The 14,047-nt window shown below is 38.8% G+C and overlaps 1 protein-coding gene across 2 annotated transcripts in view; it reads right to left on the bottom strand.

Annotated features, from left to right (window-relative positions):
* Nucleotides 1-14,047, bottom strand: part of LOC106880426 (kinesin-like protein KIF6) — a 227,512-nt gene that overhangs the window by 18,125 nt on the left and 195,340 nt on the right. The window lies entirely within an intron of this gene.

Here is a 14,047-nt window from a genome sequence, read left to right as displayed (position 1 = left end):
AAATATAAAATAAGAATAAAGTAAAAATAAAAAAATAAAAATGAAAATATAAAAATATAAGGTACATAAAAAAGCCTACAAACAGTATATAAAACCATATAACTAATTATAAAAACTCCAATATACATGCCTATGCATGTATACATAATCATACGTAAATATATATGGATACAAAAGCATAGATAGATGAGTACATATGTGTGTCCAGATGCACATACACAGATGGCTGCACATACACAGATGGCTACACATGCACACCAAAATAGTCAACAGTCACTGTCACCACATGTGAGGGGGACATACACATATATATATCTATCCCCTCACACATACGTACATACACACATATAATTCTCTAGGTGCAAGAGTGGCTGTGTGGTAAGTAGCTTGCTTACTAACCACATGGTTCCAGGTTCAGTCCCACTGCATGGCATCTTGGGCAAGTGTCTTCTACTATAGCCTCGGGACAACCAAAGCCTTGTGAGAGGATTTGGTAGATGGAAACTGAAAGAAGCCCGTCATGTATATATATATATATATATATATATATATATATATATATATATATATATATATATATATATATATATGTATGTGTGTGTTTGTGTGTCTGTGTTTGTCTCCCCCCCCCCCAACATCGCTTGGAAACCGATGCTGGTTTGTTTACATCCCTGTAGCTTAGTGGTTTGTTGAAAGAGACCGATTGAATAAGTTCTAGGCTTACAAAGAATAAATCCTGGTGTCGATTTGTTCGACTAAAGGTGGTGCCCCAGCATGGCCACAGTCGAATGACTGAAACAAGTAAAAGAAATAAATGAAATAAAAGAAATATGTTTGCTATTTGTCCTGGATCAATCCTAATCAACAGGACATATGCTCAAAAATATTCCATTCATGACCATCAAGTCTGACTCTTTTTCGCATTCTTTCTATTTTGATACTTCACACTACGGTAGTGGGGTTTCTTTTTTAAGATGCTTGAGAGAGAGTGAGAGAGAGAGAGAGAGAGAGAGATTTAGTTGTTATTTCTTACACATTGATCTACCATATGACAGTTTCCTTTTGTATGTAAAGTATTCTAAATGTCTTCAGCATTCAAAAGTTAGAGGGGTTTTTTTCTTGAATCTTTTTTTCTTTTTCCTTTTTGCTTGATTTAAATTCTTCAATCATTTTCAAATCTTAGACACTTTATTCAAAAGACAGAGTATTTCGTGTGCATGAGAGACAGAGAGAGGGAGAGATTTACTTTTAACTTTCTTCTTATTTCTTATTCTACTGAGGAGAGTGTTGTGCCCCATAGCTACAAAATAAAAGTTTCAATTTGATTATAATTTTTTTTCTTCATTACCAGACACAGATATCGTATGTTTACATATATTTCACACAAGCATACACTATGCATACATATCATCATCATCATCATCATCGTTTAATGTCCGCTTTCCATGCTAGCATGGGTTGGACGATTTGACTGAAGACTGGTGAAACCGGATGGCAACACCAGGCTCCAATCTAATTTGGCAGAGTTTCTACAGCTGGATGCCCTTCCTAACGCCAACCACTCCGAGAGTGTAGTGGGTGCTTTTACGTGCCACCGGCACGAGGGCCAGTCACGCGGTACTGGCAATGGCCACGCTCAAAATGGTGTTTTTTACGTGCCACCTGCACGAGAGCCAGTCCAGCAGCACTGGCAACAACCTTGCTCGAATGATTTTCTAATGTACCACAAGCACAAGTGCTAGAAGGCGACGCTGGTAACAATTACGCTCAAATGGTGCTATTTACAGTCCACTAGCACGAAAGTCAGATACCTGCTCTAGCAATGAAGATGCTCGGACAGTGCTGTTAGTGCTCCACTGGTGCAGGTGCCAGTCATCAAATATGGTTCAATTACGATTTCGATTTCACTTGTCCCAACAGGTCTTCACAAGTAGAATTTAGTGTCCAATGAAGGAGAGGTTGACATGGGTGCCAGTCGTTGGATTCGGTTCAATTTCAATTTCAGATTTCAGATTTACTTGCCTCAACAGGTCTTCGCAAGCAGAGTTTTTAGTGTCCAATGAAGTAAAGATACGTATAAGTGAGCTGGCTACACTTCTGGCAAATATTTTAAAATCAACCTCATTGTCATTTTAACGTCCACTTTTCTGTGCTAGCTTGGGTCAGACAGAGTTTAAAGTGGTACAGATTTTCTATGGTTGGATGTCTATCCTGCTGCCAAACCTCACCTGTTTCCATGCAGCGTAATATCTCCCATGATCAGACAGACATGCTTCCATGAAAGATTGGAAATAAATGACACCACTTGTATAACAATGGCGCTTGTTTACAGCTATCATGTTATGTCAAGATAAGCAAACATCAACACACATGCATACATGCAACCATGTATACAGACATACATACATGTATAAATATATACATACTGTGACTGCTGAGGACATGCGTAAGCTCGCAAGGAATGAAGCCAGTATGCTCCGCTGGATGTGTAATGTCAGTGTGCATACCCATCAGAGTGTAAGTATCTTGAGAGAAAAGCTGAACATAAGAAGCATCAGTTGTGGTATGCAAGAGAGACGATTGCGCTGGTATGGACATGTGGTGAGAATGGATGAGGATAGCTGCATGAAAAAGTGCCACACCCTAACAGTTGAGGGAACCCGTGGAAGAGGTAGGCCCAGGAAGACCTGGGCTGAGGTGGTGAGGCAAGACCTTCGAACATTGGGCCTCTCCGAGGCGATGACTACTGACCGAGACCTTTGGAAATGTGCTGTGCATGAGAAGACCAGGCAAGCCAAGTGAGATCGTTGCCAGTGCCCCTGCACTGGCTCTTGTGCGGGTGGCACATGGGATGCACCATTTTGAGCGTGGCCGTTGCCAGTACCGCCTGACTGGCCTTCATAGGATTTTTCGAGCGAGATCGCTGCAAGTGCTGCTGGACTGGCTCTTGTGCAGGTGGCACATAAAAGACACCATTTTGAGCGTGGCCGTTGCCAGTACCGCCTGACTGGCCCTCGTGCAGGTGACACATAAAAGTACCCACTACACTCTCGGAGTGGTTGGCGTTAGGAAGGGCATCCAGCTGTAGAAACTCTGCCAAATTAGATTGGAGCCTGGTGTTGCCATCCGGTTTCACCAGTCTTCAGTCAAATCGTCCAACCCATGGAAAGCAGACGTTAAACGATGATGATGATGATACATACACACATGCAACCATGTATACAGACATACATACATGTATAAATACCTACATACATACAACATACATACATATATCATCATCATCATCATCATCATTGAATGTCTGCTTTCCATGCTAGCATGGGTTACACAGCTTAACTGGAACTGGTAAGCCAGAGAGCTGCACCAGGTTCCAGTCTAATTTTGCATGGTTTCTACATCTGCATGCTCTTCCTAACATTAACCACTCCAAGAGTGTAATAATGGGTGTTTTTTACAAGCCACCAGCACGGGTTCTTTTATGTGCCACCAGAACCAGTGCCAGTTATGTGACACCGGCATCAGCCATGATTCAATTTCACTCAGCTCGGTCACTAGTCATCACCTTTGTGAGAACCAACATTCAAAGATCAAGCTTCACCACTTTATCAAATGTATTCTTGAGTCTACCTCTTCCACAGGTTCCCTCCACAGTTAGAGATCAGCACATCTTTACACAGTTGTCCTTGTCCATACACATCACATGACCATACCAGCATATATATATATAGCAACACATTAGTTTCTGTCCTCTTTCTTGCTAACTCTCTCTCTCTCTCTCTGGCTTGGTAACTATGTACACTCCCTTTCCTCTCAAAGATTCCTTGTCTTGCACAACATTCAGTCCACACTGTAAGGTGGTTGGTGTTTGGAAGAGCATCCAGTTGTAAAATCATATCAAAACTGACCTCACCTGTGCTGGTGCCACATAAAAAGCACTCAGTCTCCTCTGTGAGATGGTTGGTGCTAGGAAGGGCATCCAGCTGTAAAAACCATGACAAATCAGACACAGAAATCTGGTGCAGTTTCTGCCTGGCCAGTTCCTGTCAAACCGTCCACCCATTCCAGCATGGAAGGTGGATGTTATCTGTAAATAATATGTGACAATTATTCGGTAGCCATGATAAAACTCTGAGTTTCGGACGTCGGGGTGGAAACCCATGCCACCATCTCTTCAGTTATCTGAGCATTTTTGCGATGGCCAGATAACTGAAGAGATGGCGGCATGGGTTTCGACCCCGACATCTGAAACTCGGAGTTTTATCATGGCTACCGAATAATTGTCACATATTATTTACAGATATATATATATATTGCATATACGTATGTGTATATATATATATATATATATATATATATATATATATATATATATATATATATATATATACATATATACATATATACACACATACACATACATGCATGCACGCACACGCACACACACACACACACACACATACATATATATTGAGATGGATTGAATGCAATAAAGATTTTTTTCCCCTCTGTGTTTTTTCTGATGTAGCTGACTTCAAAATATTTAGCATAACAACCACTCCTCTTTTAGGCACCAAATATTCTTTTTTGTTCTGGTTTAAATTGATGTTGTTTAAGTTCCATATAATTGTTTAGTTCTTCTTTTCTATTTTATTTTGCTGTTTTGTTTTACTTTTTTTTTAACTTTATTTCGCTTCCATTTTACATATTTATTCCTAGAGAGCTTCTTGTTTTTGCTCTCTCTCTCTCTGTCTCTCTCTCTCTCTCTCTCTCTCTCTCTCTCTCTCTGATTCTTTGATAGCAGAAAATTTAAAAGTTGTAAAATTTTTTTCAAAATGATAATAAAAGTTAATGTACCATGTTGATGAAAAAAAAAAATAAATAAAGAGGAGATATTTTGCAGTTGATGTTATTTTATTGCTATTATTTACCAATTTAATGTCTTTTCTATTCATATTGATGCTGTTGTTCTTCTTCTTCTTTCCCCAGTTTAATATCCTTTTAACTGTCGTTATTCTGGTTGTTCTTGCTGTTGTCATTGGTATCCGTGAGATTTTTCTTTTCCTTTTTCTTTTTTTTTTTCTTTTTTTTTTTTCCATTTCTTTTTTTTTTTTTAACAACATCCTTCCTAAAGCTTTCATCCAGACATGCCAGAAGGCAGCTTACAGATAATTTAAAATTCAAAGATTAAAATTTAACAGCTGCATCGGCAGGGGAATATAAGTAGAGTTAAATGGACAAATAAAATGGCTGCAGTCTTCGAGAGGCTGACATAATCGACAGTACTAAATCGATGGCTTCTTAGTTGATAAAATATTTACAACCAGCTAATTCCCTTGGCAAAGCAACAAAGATGAATCTACAAAGTTAATGGCACTAAGACAAACTATACTACAGAATTCTCCTTGAAACAATAGTGGAAGAGATTTCCAAAGTAGTCAGCAGTCTGAAAACTAAGCAGCCAAAAGAATGAACAAATGTCTTTAGTTCACAAAAAAAAAACGAAAAAAAAAATCGATAAATAAATGAATAAATAATAAATAAATATAAAAACTACAAACAAACAGATAATAACCATAAAAATTTGTTTCTAACACAGGCACAAGGCCAGAAATTTGAAATACAAGGTTAGTTGATTGTTGCATTTTCTGGCATAGAAATTGATGTAGTTTATAGGAGAATATTTAGGGTAAGCTTTCAAACATTACCACTATCTTCCTAAATCCTGTTGCATTTCTTCTGGAATTTTCCATTGTCTAAAGATGTCTGGGTGGGTGCATATATAGTTCTTTTATTCTTTTACTTGTTTCAGTCATGTGACTGCGGCCACGCTGTAGCACTGCCTTAAAGTGTTTTTTAGTCGACGAAATTGACTCCAGGACTTATTCTTCATAAGCCTAGTACTTATTCTATCAGTCTCTTTTGCCGAACTACTGATTTATGAGGACATAAACACCAAAATCTGTGAGAGGGGGGACAAACATGGACATATAGACACACACACAAACATATACAAATAAATATATAGGGCAGCCTTCTTTCAGTTTCTATCTATCATATCTACTCACAAAGCTTTGATTGGCCTGAGGCTATAGAAGATACTTTCTGAAGGTGCCATGCAGTGGGACTGAACCCAGAACCATGTGGTTGGGAAGCAAGCTTCTTATTATACAGCCACACCAGCATCTGTATGTCTGTGTTTTTTGGTTGTAAATTTTGGTCTGAAAAATTCAATTCGTATGCAGGAAAAAAAATATGCTATCTTTAATGTCTATTGTTTACTTGTTTCAATCATTAGATCATGGCCATGCTGGGGCACTGCCTTCAATAATCTTTAGTTGAGTAAATCAACCACAGTACTTATTCCTTTGTTAAGGCTGGTGCTTATTTGTTTGGTCTCTTTTGCAGAACCGCTAAGTTATGGGGATGTAAACACACCGACACCGGTTGTCAAGCAGTGGTGGGGGGGGACAAACAAAGACACACCTCATAGATATATACAACAGGCTTCTTTCAGTTTCCATCAATCAAATTCACTTACAAGGCTTTGGTCAGTCCAAGGCCATAATAGAAGGCACTTGCTTATAGAGCCACGGAGTGGGACTGAACCGGGAATCATGTGATTGGGAAGCACTCCATGCATAAACTGCAGGAGAAACTCAGAGGCATAGAAAGCTCTTCTTCTGAATCCATCACAATGCTAGGAACCCTTCCATACCATCAGCAGGTATCTCAGAGTCACAAGAGTCACATACATTTCACCAATTAATTGTACACTTTGCTTGAGTGGGTTAGTAAGGACTGAATAAGCCTTTGCTTGTGGAAGGGTTCCAACTGCTATCTCTTGCACATCACAGCCACCTTGAGCTGGTTTCTACTGTCATGCCTATCACCTTATCTTTTTTTCTTTTTTTTCTTTTTACTTGTTTCAGCCACTTGACTGCGGCCATGCTGGAGCACCGCCTTTAGTCGAGCAAATCGACCCCAGGACTTATTCCTTGTAAGCCTAGCACTTATTCTATCGGTTTCTTTCGCCAAACCGCTAAGTTACGGGGACGTAAACACAACACCAGCATTGGTTGTCAAGCGATGTTGGCTGGGGGGGGGGGGGCAAACACGGACACATACACACACACACGCACACACACACACACACACACACACACACACTCACATATATATATACATATACGACGGGCTTCTTCCAGTTTCTGACTACCAAATCCCCTCACAAGGCTTTGGTTGGCCCGACGCTAGAGTAGAAGACACTTGCCCAAGGTGCCATGCAGTGGGACAGAACCCATGGCCATGTGGTTGGTAAGCAAGCTACTTACCACACAACCACTCTTGGTGACTTTCTTCACTTGTTTGAATCCCATATCACGTTTCTTATTTCTTTATTGCCCACAAGGGGCTACACACAGAGGGGACAAACAAGGACAGACACAGATTAAGTCGATTATATCAACCCCAGTGCATAACTGGTACTTATCTAATCGACCCCCAAAAGGATGAAAGGCAAAGTTGACCTCAGCAGAATTTGAACTCAGAACATGGCGGCAGATGAAATGTTTATCGTGATATGAGATTAGCATGTCACACATGTATTGTTGTGATGCATGTGCCTGGTGTACCCTTATCAGACAGGTAGTTATGATGGGTATACTGAGCTTCATATATTTTACCCCAGTGCCACTCTGATAGCATACACTGCTCTGTCATTCAATAATAATAATAATAATGATAATAATAACGTGGCTCTCATAGCTTCTGATCTCAACTGACTGGAAGTGTTATCACGTACATTTTGTCTAAGTGATTGACCCCAGTATGCAACTGGTACTTAATTTATCAACTCCGAAAAGATGAAAGGCAAAGTCGACCTCGGCAAAATTTGAACTCAGAATGTAATAATAATAATAATGATAATAATAATGATAATGGTTTCACATTTTGGCAAAAAGGCAAACTCTCAGTGAGATTTCAATGCCATACATAAAGAGCCATGATTAAATAACACAAGGCATTTTGTCCAACACTGAAGTAGCTCAGTCAAAGAAGTGGTGGTGATGGTGATGGTGGTAGTGGTGGTAGTGGTGATAGTGGTGGTGGTGTTGGTGGTGGTTTTGGTAGTGATGACAAGAACTAAAGTTCAGATGGTTGAATCAATATAAAATATCAGAGAGCCAGCTGAGAATCTGGAAGCGCCTTACATCACCTGCTGACAGGATATGACATCAATGCACCAATAGTGATTGCACTTAGCTCAGCATATCAAAGTTCCTTTAGGCCTACAGGGATACAATCTTAAGCCATTACTGTACAAAGAAAGAAAAAAAAAATTATCATGGCTGTATGGTAAGAAGCTTGCTTTCCAAACTTCATGGTTCAGGGTTCAGTTCCACTGTGTGACACCTTGGGCAAGTGTCTCCTGCTATAGCCCCAGACCAGCCAAAATCTCATGAGTGGATTTGGTAGATAGAAACTAAAAGAACCCAGTGTATGTGTATGTGTGTGTGTGTGTGTGTGTGCATGTGTGTATATATGTGTGTGTGTCTGTATAGGTGTGTGTGTGTTTGTGTTTGCCTCCCACCACCACTTTGCAACTGATGTTGCTCTGTATAAGTCTCTATTACTTAGCGGTTCAGCAAAAGAAACTAACAGAACAAGTACTAGACTTCAAAACAAAAAAATAAATAAATGGTGTGGCTGTGTGATAAGAAGCTTGTTTCCCAACTACATGGTCCCAGGTTCAGTCCCACTGCATGGCAACTTGGGCAAATGTCTTCTACTATATGTCCTTGTTTGTCTCCCCTATGTTTAGTCCCTTGTGGCCAATAAAAAAATAAGAAACATACACATGCACACACATACACATACACATACACACACACATACACACTCACTCACCCACTCACACACTCACACACACATGACTGAAGCCTTACAAATGAATTCGTAAGGCTTTCCTTGATTTGGGTTTATGAGAGAAATCACTTGCCCAAGGTGTTGCATAGTTAGACTGAATGTGAAGCCACAAGGCTGTGAAGTGAACTACTTAAACCACCAAGCCATGTCTGCAAATATGCAAAGAAAAAGACTACAAAAAAATCATAAGAGGAACTGCAGAGGAAAAAAGAAGATAAAACTAGGGATATAAAAGGAATATGGTCAAAGATTCAGCCATGCTAACAAAGCTTTGCTATCAGCATTTCTTGAATGAAGGCATAAACCACAGCTTGCAACATAGACATTGCCATAGCAGAATACTGGAGAATAAAAGTGTATGGTATATAAGAATGCTAGAAGGAAATTTCAATGATAGGAGAAAAGAAAAGATATTGTACCCTTTGGACTAAACATTAATAATGAAAGAAGAAAATGGAAAGGACAAAGAAAATAAGAAAAGAGAGAGAAGGATTGCTTAAAAGATATTAATGCTCGAAGAAATACATGAAAATAACCAGGCAGTTCCTTGAAAGTATCACAGCCAAGATCTTTCTTATGAGCAATATTTCAGCCTCCTTTCTAATATCTCAAAGAATGAAGCAAGGATGTATACTAGCTTCAATTTTGTTTGCAATATTTCTGGGTTCCACTAGCATACCAGGTAGAATGCTTAATGGCATTTTGTCTGTTTTTTTACATTCTGAGTTCAAATTCTGCTGAGGTCAACTTTGCCTTTCATCTTTTTAAGGTCAATAAAATAAATAGCAGTTGAGCACTGAGGTTGATGTAAATGACTCATTCCTCCTGAAACTTGCTGGCCTTGTGCCAAAATTTGAAATCAATATTTCTAGATTCCATGCATGGAAGCATGATAAGTGGAGTATAAACTTGCACGAGGCTGTTGAACCTATCTAGAATTAACCCTTTAGCATTCAGATTACTCTGTCAAATGTAATGCTTATTTATTCACACTGTTTTCAATTAATCATGCATCTTCTTGCAGCCTTGAGATTTCTAGAATAACAATGTAGAGTAGATGTGAGGGGTCAGAACTGGCTGGTCTGAACATAAAACAGGTAGGATATTTGGGCTAGATATGGCTGGTTTAAATGCCAAAGATTAACATCTGCTAGGAAATGTCATAATATGGATATTTCTTGTTTCTTTATTGCCCACAAGGGGCTAAACATAGAGGGGACAAACAAGGACAGACAAAGGGTTTAAGTCGATTACATCGACCCCAGTGCGTAACTAGTACTTAATTTATCGACCCCGAAAAGATGAAAAGGCAAAGTCGACCTCGGCAAAATTTGAACTCGGAACGTAACAGCAGATGAAATACCTATTTCGTTATTGCCCACAAGGGGCTAAACATAGAGGGGACAAACAAGGACAGACAAAGGGATTAAGTCGATTACATCGACCCCAGTGCGCAACTGGTACTTAATTTATCGACCCCGAAAGGATGAAAGGCAAAGTCGACCTCGGCGGAATTTGAACTCAGAACGTCACAGCAGATGAAATACCGCTAAGCATTTCGCCTGGCGTGCTAATGTTTCTGCAAGCTCACCTAACATGGATATTTCTGCTGACATCTCATTGCTGATAACTCAACACTGATGATCAATTTCTGCGAAGATACTCAGAAAATTATGCATCATTTTAAATGTGTGTCAACAGCCATCAGCCTATGGATTAGCAGAGTAAAGACTGAAGGCAAGTAACAATTTAAACCTGTGGGACTGAAACATGAAATGCCAATCATCCTGATTCGATAATTAGTTTATCCTTTTAACATTCAGACTACCCAGTCAAATGTAATGCTTGCTTATTCGTATTGTTTTGAATTATGCATTATCTGGTAGCTTTGACATTTCAACGATGTGATTGTTCCTCCTTAGAATGATACTCTAGAAAAGGTGTGAGAGGCTGGATCTGGTCAGTTTTACCATACAAGTGGTACAATTCTTGGATCTGATATGAATTATTTGAATGCAAAAGAATTAATTAATCTTTGGGCAACACAATCACTGGTGACAACAGCCTAGATGTAGAGATGGCTTGCTACACCTTTTTTGTTCTGGTTGCATTAGAAAACCTCAAATGATCAAATGGGGAAAATACAAGGCATAAAACTGAGAACAAAATGCAGAGTTTACCAAGAAGTAGAGCAATCTTGTTTTTTCTTGTTCCCCGCTGAAACCTACACACCATATCACTGACATGTCAATAGGCTGAAGAACTACTAGTTATGTCATTTATGAAATATATTGTAAATTTATTATCAACAGCACATCTCCAGCCAGGGGGTCCTGCAATGCACAAACAGGCCTAGTGTTAAGTCTATTCAGCTGAATTTGTAGCTCTAGTGTTAAGTCTATTCAGCTGAAATTATAGCTTTGCTGAGGTATGTGATTCGTATAAAGACACTAGGGTAATGGTTGGCAGCAAACTGAAGAGTTGTAGATTATGATGAGAGTAACCGAGATAGGGATGTGATCAAGCAGTTTCTTGATGTGATGGATGAACTGATTGTGACTGCATGGGAGAAAACAGAAACAGCCCACTGATGGTGGTGCTGAGCTATAATAAGAAATTGCATAAAAGTTAAAAAGTAGAATAGAACAAAGCAAAAGAGGGAGAGGAAAAGGCACAGCAAGATCCATTACACTGGTTCTTATTTCTTTATTGCCCACAAGGGGCTAAACATAGAGGGGACAAACAAAGACAGACAAAGGGATTAAGTCGATTATATCGACCCCAGTGCGTAGCTGGTACTTAATTTATCGACCCTGAAAGGATGAAAGGCAAAGTCGACCTCGGCAGAATTTGAACTCCGAACGTAACGGCAGACGAAGTACCGCTAAGCATTTCGCTGGGCGTGCTAACGTTTCTACCAGCTCTCCGCCTTAAGATCCATTACACTGGTTCTGCAAAGAAAAGTCTATGAGATTTTGCAGACATGGATGTAGGATGTCTCTGCGTCTTTGATCTACCGTCTAATGACAGAATGAAATATAAACGATGGGGTTTACTTCAAGAGCCACAGAGTGAAAGATAGAGACAGAGAGAAACAGAGGAGAAAGTGAGGGAAGAAGAGAGAAAAAAAGAGTTAGGGAGGGAGAGTGAGAGATGGGGAGAACTACCCAGTATATCTGGCAGAATAATTATCTCTAGTTTGTTTGGAGTTCATTTGGGCATTTATCGAACTTAATTCTTTTAGATTTCCATAGTTTTTCTCTTAATTCTTTCCATGTTTATATATGTTTATATCAAATATCCTTGATTCTCATGTACATTTGTATTACAAACAAATCATCACCTTACATTTTTCTTATTCTATTGTCTGGCAACTCCAGGCTAAAATGGAAAAAAAACTCACACACACACACACACACACACACACACACACACACACACACACACACACACAAACACACACACACACACACACACACAAACACACACACACACACGCGCACACACACACACACACACACACACACACACACACATCTGATCTATCCATCCAAAATGCTAAAAGTTTATTTATCAATTCTTATTCATACAACTTTATTTAAAATCATGTTTTCCTTTTATTAAACATTGAAACAGTTTTGTCACCACTTTTAATAATTCTTCATTATTATCATTATTATTATTATTATTATTATTATTATTATTATTATTATTATTATTATTATTATTATTAATATTATTAACAAAACTCATATTTCTTTCAGAATTTTCTCTTCATTCTCTCATTCTTATCTAATTTTAATTTGTTTTGATTTGTTTCAGCACAATATTTCTCTTTGCTTGTTGTGCTTATCTCTTTGGTCTTTTTTGTTTGTTTTTTTATATTCTTGTTGTTGTTGCATATTTTCTGAACCATGCTAATCGCAAAGTGAAATGATCCCTACACACACACACACACACACACACACACACACACATACACACATATCAACATCATCATCATTATCATTGTTTTAATGCCCACTCTTTCATGTTTGCAAGAGGTGTTTGTTGAGATAGATTGTCTCTGATTGGATGCTCTTCATGTCACCAACCCTCATTTGTTTCCCAAGCAAGGTAATGTTTCCCCAAGGCCAGACATGCTTTCACAGAATATTGGAAGTGAATGGCACTGGTTTATGTGACAGCTTACACTCATTCAGAACCATCACACATTGGTCAAAACAAGGAGGCACACACACACACACACACACACACACACACACACATAATACCTTACTTGGAAACAGGTGAATGTTGGCAACTGGAAAGGCATCCAGGCATCCAGCTGGAGAAAATCAGTCTGATCCATGCAGAATAGTGGACATTAAATTATGATGATGAAGATGATGATGATGACAATGACAGTGATTTAACTTAGAAGGAACGACTACCGTGTCAGTTCAACACAAATAGTAGGCATTTACTGAAATATACATTGAACGTCATACATTGAATTAACATTTCAAAGACTCGTAATAATCACCATACATATGTATATGTGTGCAAGGTTATATACAACCCTTTACAATCCTGAACCTTTTTTGTTTGTTCGTTTGTTTTTTTTTTTTTTTTTATTCCTGTGCATATTCTATGTACTATTCATGCAATTTTGGTTATTTTTTCTGATTAGTTGTGGAGCACCTGAGCACTGTATACAATAAATTCCTTATCATTTCATTATTGTTATTTCTGCATGACTCTCAGTTCCTCTTGTCTACTTGCTGCCTCCATAAACGCATCACTTGAGTTGGACCACACACATCCTTCATGGCCCTCTGCTCCTACCTACATTATTGATACACTATATAAATGTTTCAGGCCTCTACTTCTAACATTCTAAGGGCCTGGCCACATCTAGATCATAACTCCAAGTACAGGGGTCAATATATTTGACTAAACCCTTCAAAGTGATGTCCCAGCATGGTTGCAGTCCAATGACTGGAACAAGTAAAAGATAAAAAATAAAGACAGTCATACCTGAGATGCTTATGATTACTGATCCGCTAGGTCAAGGGAAACATGAAGGAGGATTCTAAAAAGCAACAACACAATCAAAAGAAACCTATATATTGATACC

Source organism: Octopus bimaculoides, chromosome 3, assembly GCF_046866305.1.
Source record: "Octopus bimaculoides isolate indiv1 chromosome 3, ASM4686630v1, whole genome shotgun sequence".
Classification (NCBI taxonomy): Eukaryota; Metazoa; Mollusca; class Cephalopoda; order Octopoda; family Octopodidae; genus Octopus; species Octopus bimaculoides.
Note: the sequence above shows the minus strand (reverse complement) of the source record. Positions and strands in the feature narration are given on the sequence as shown.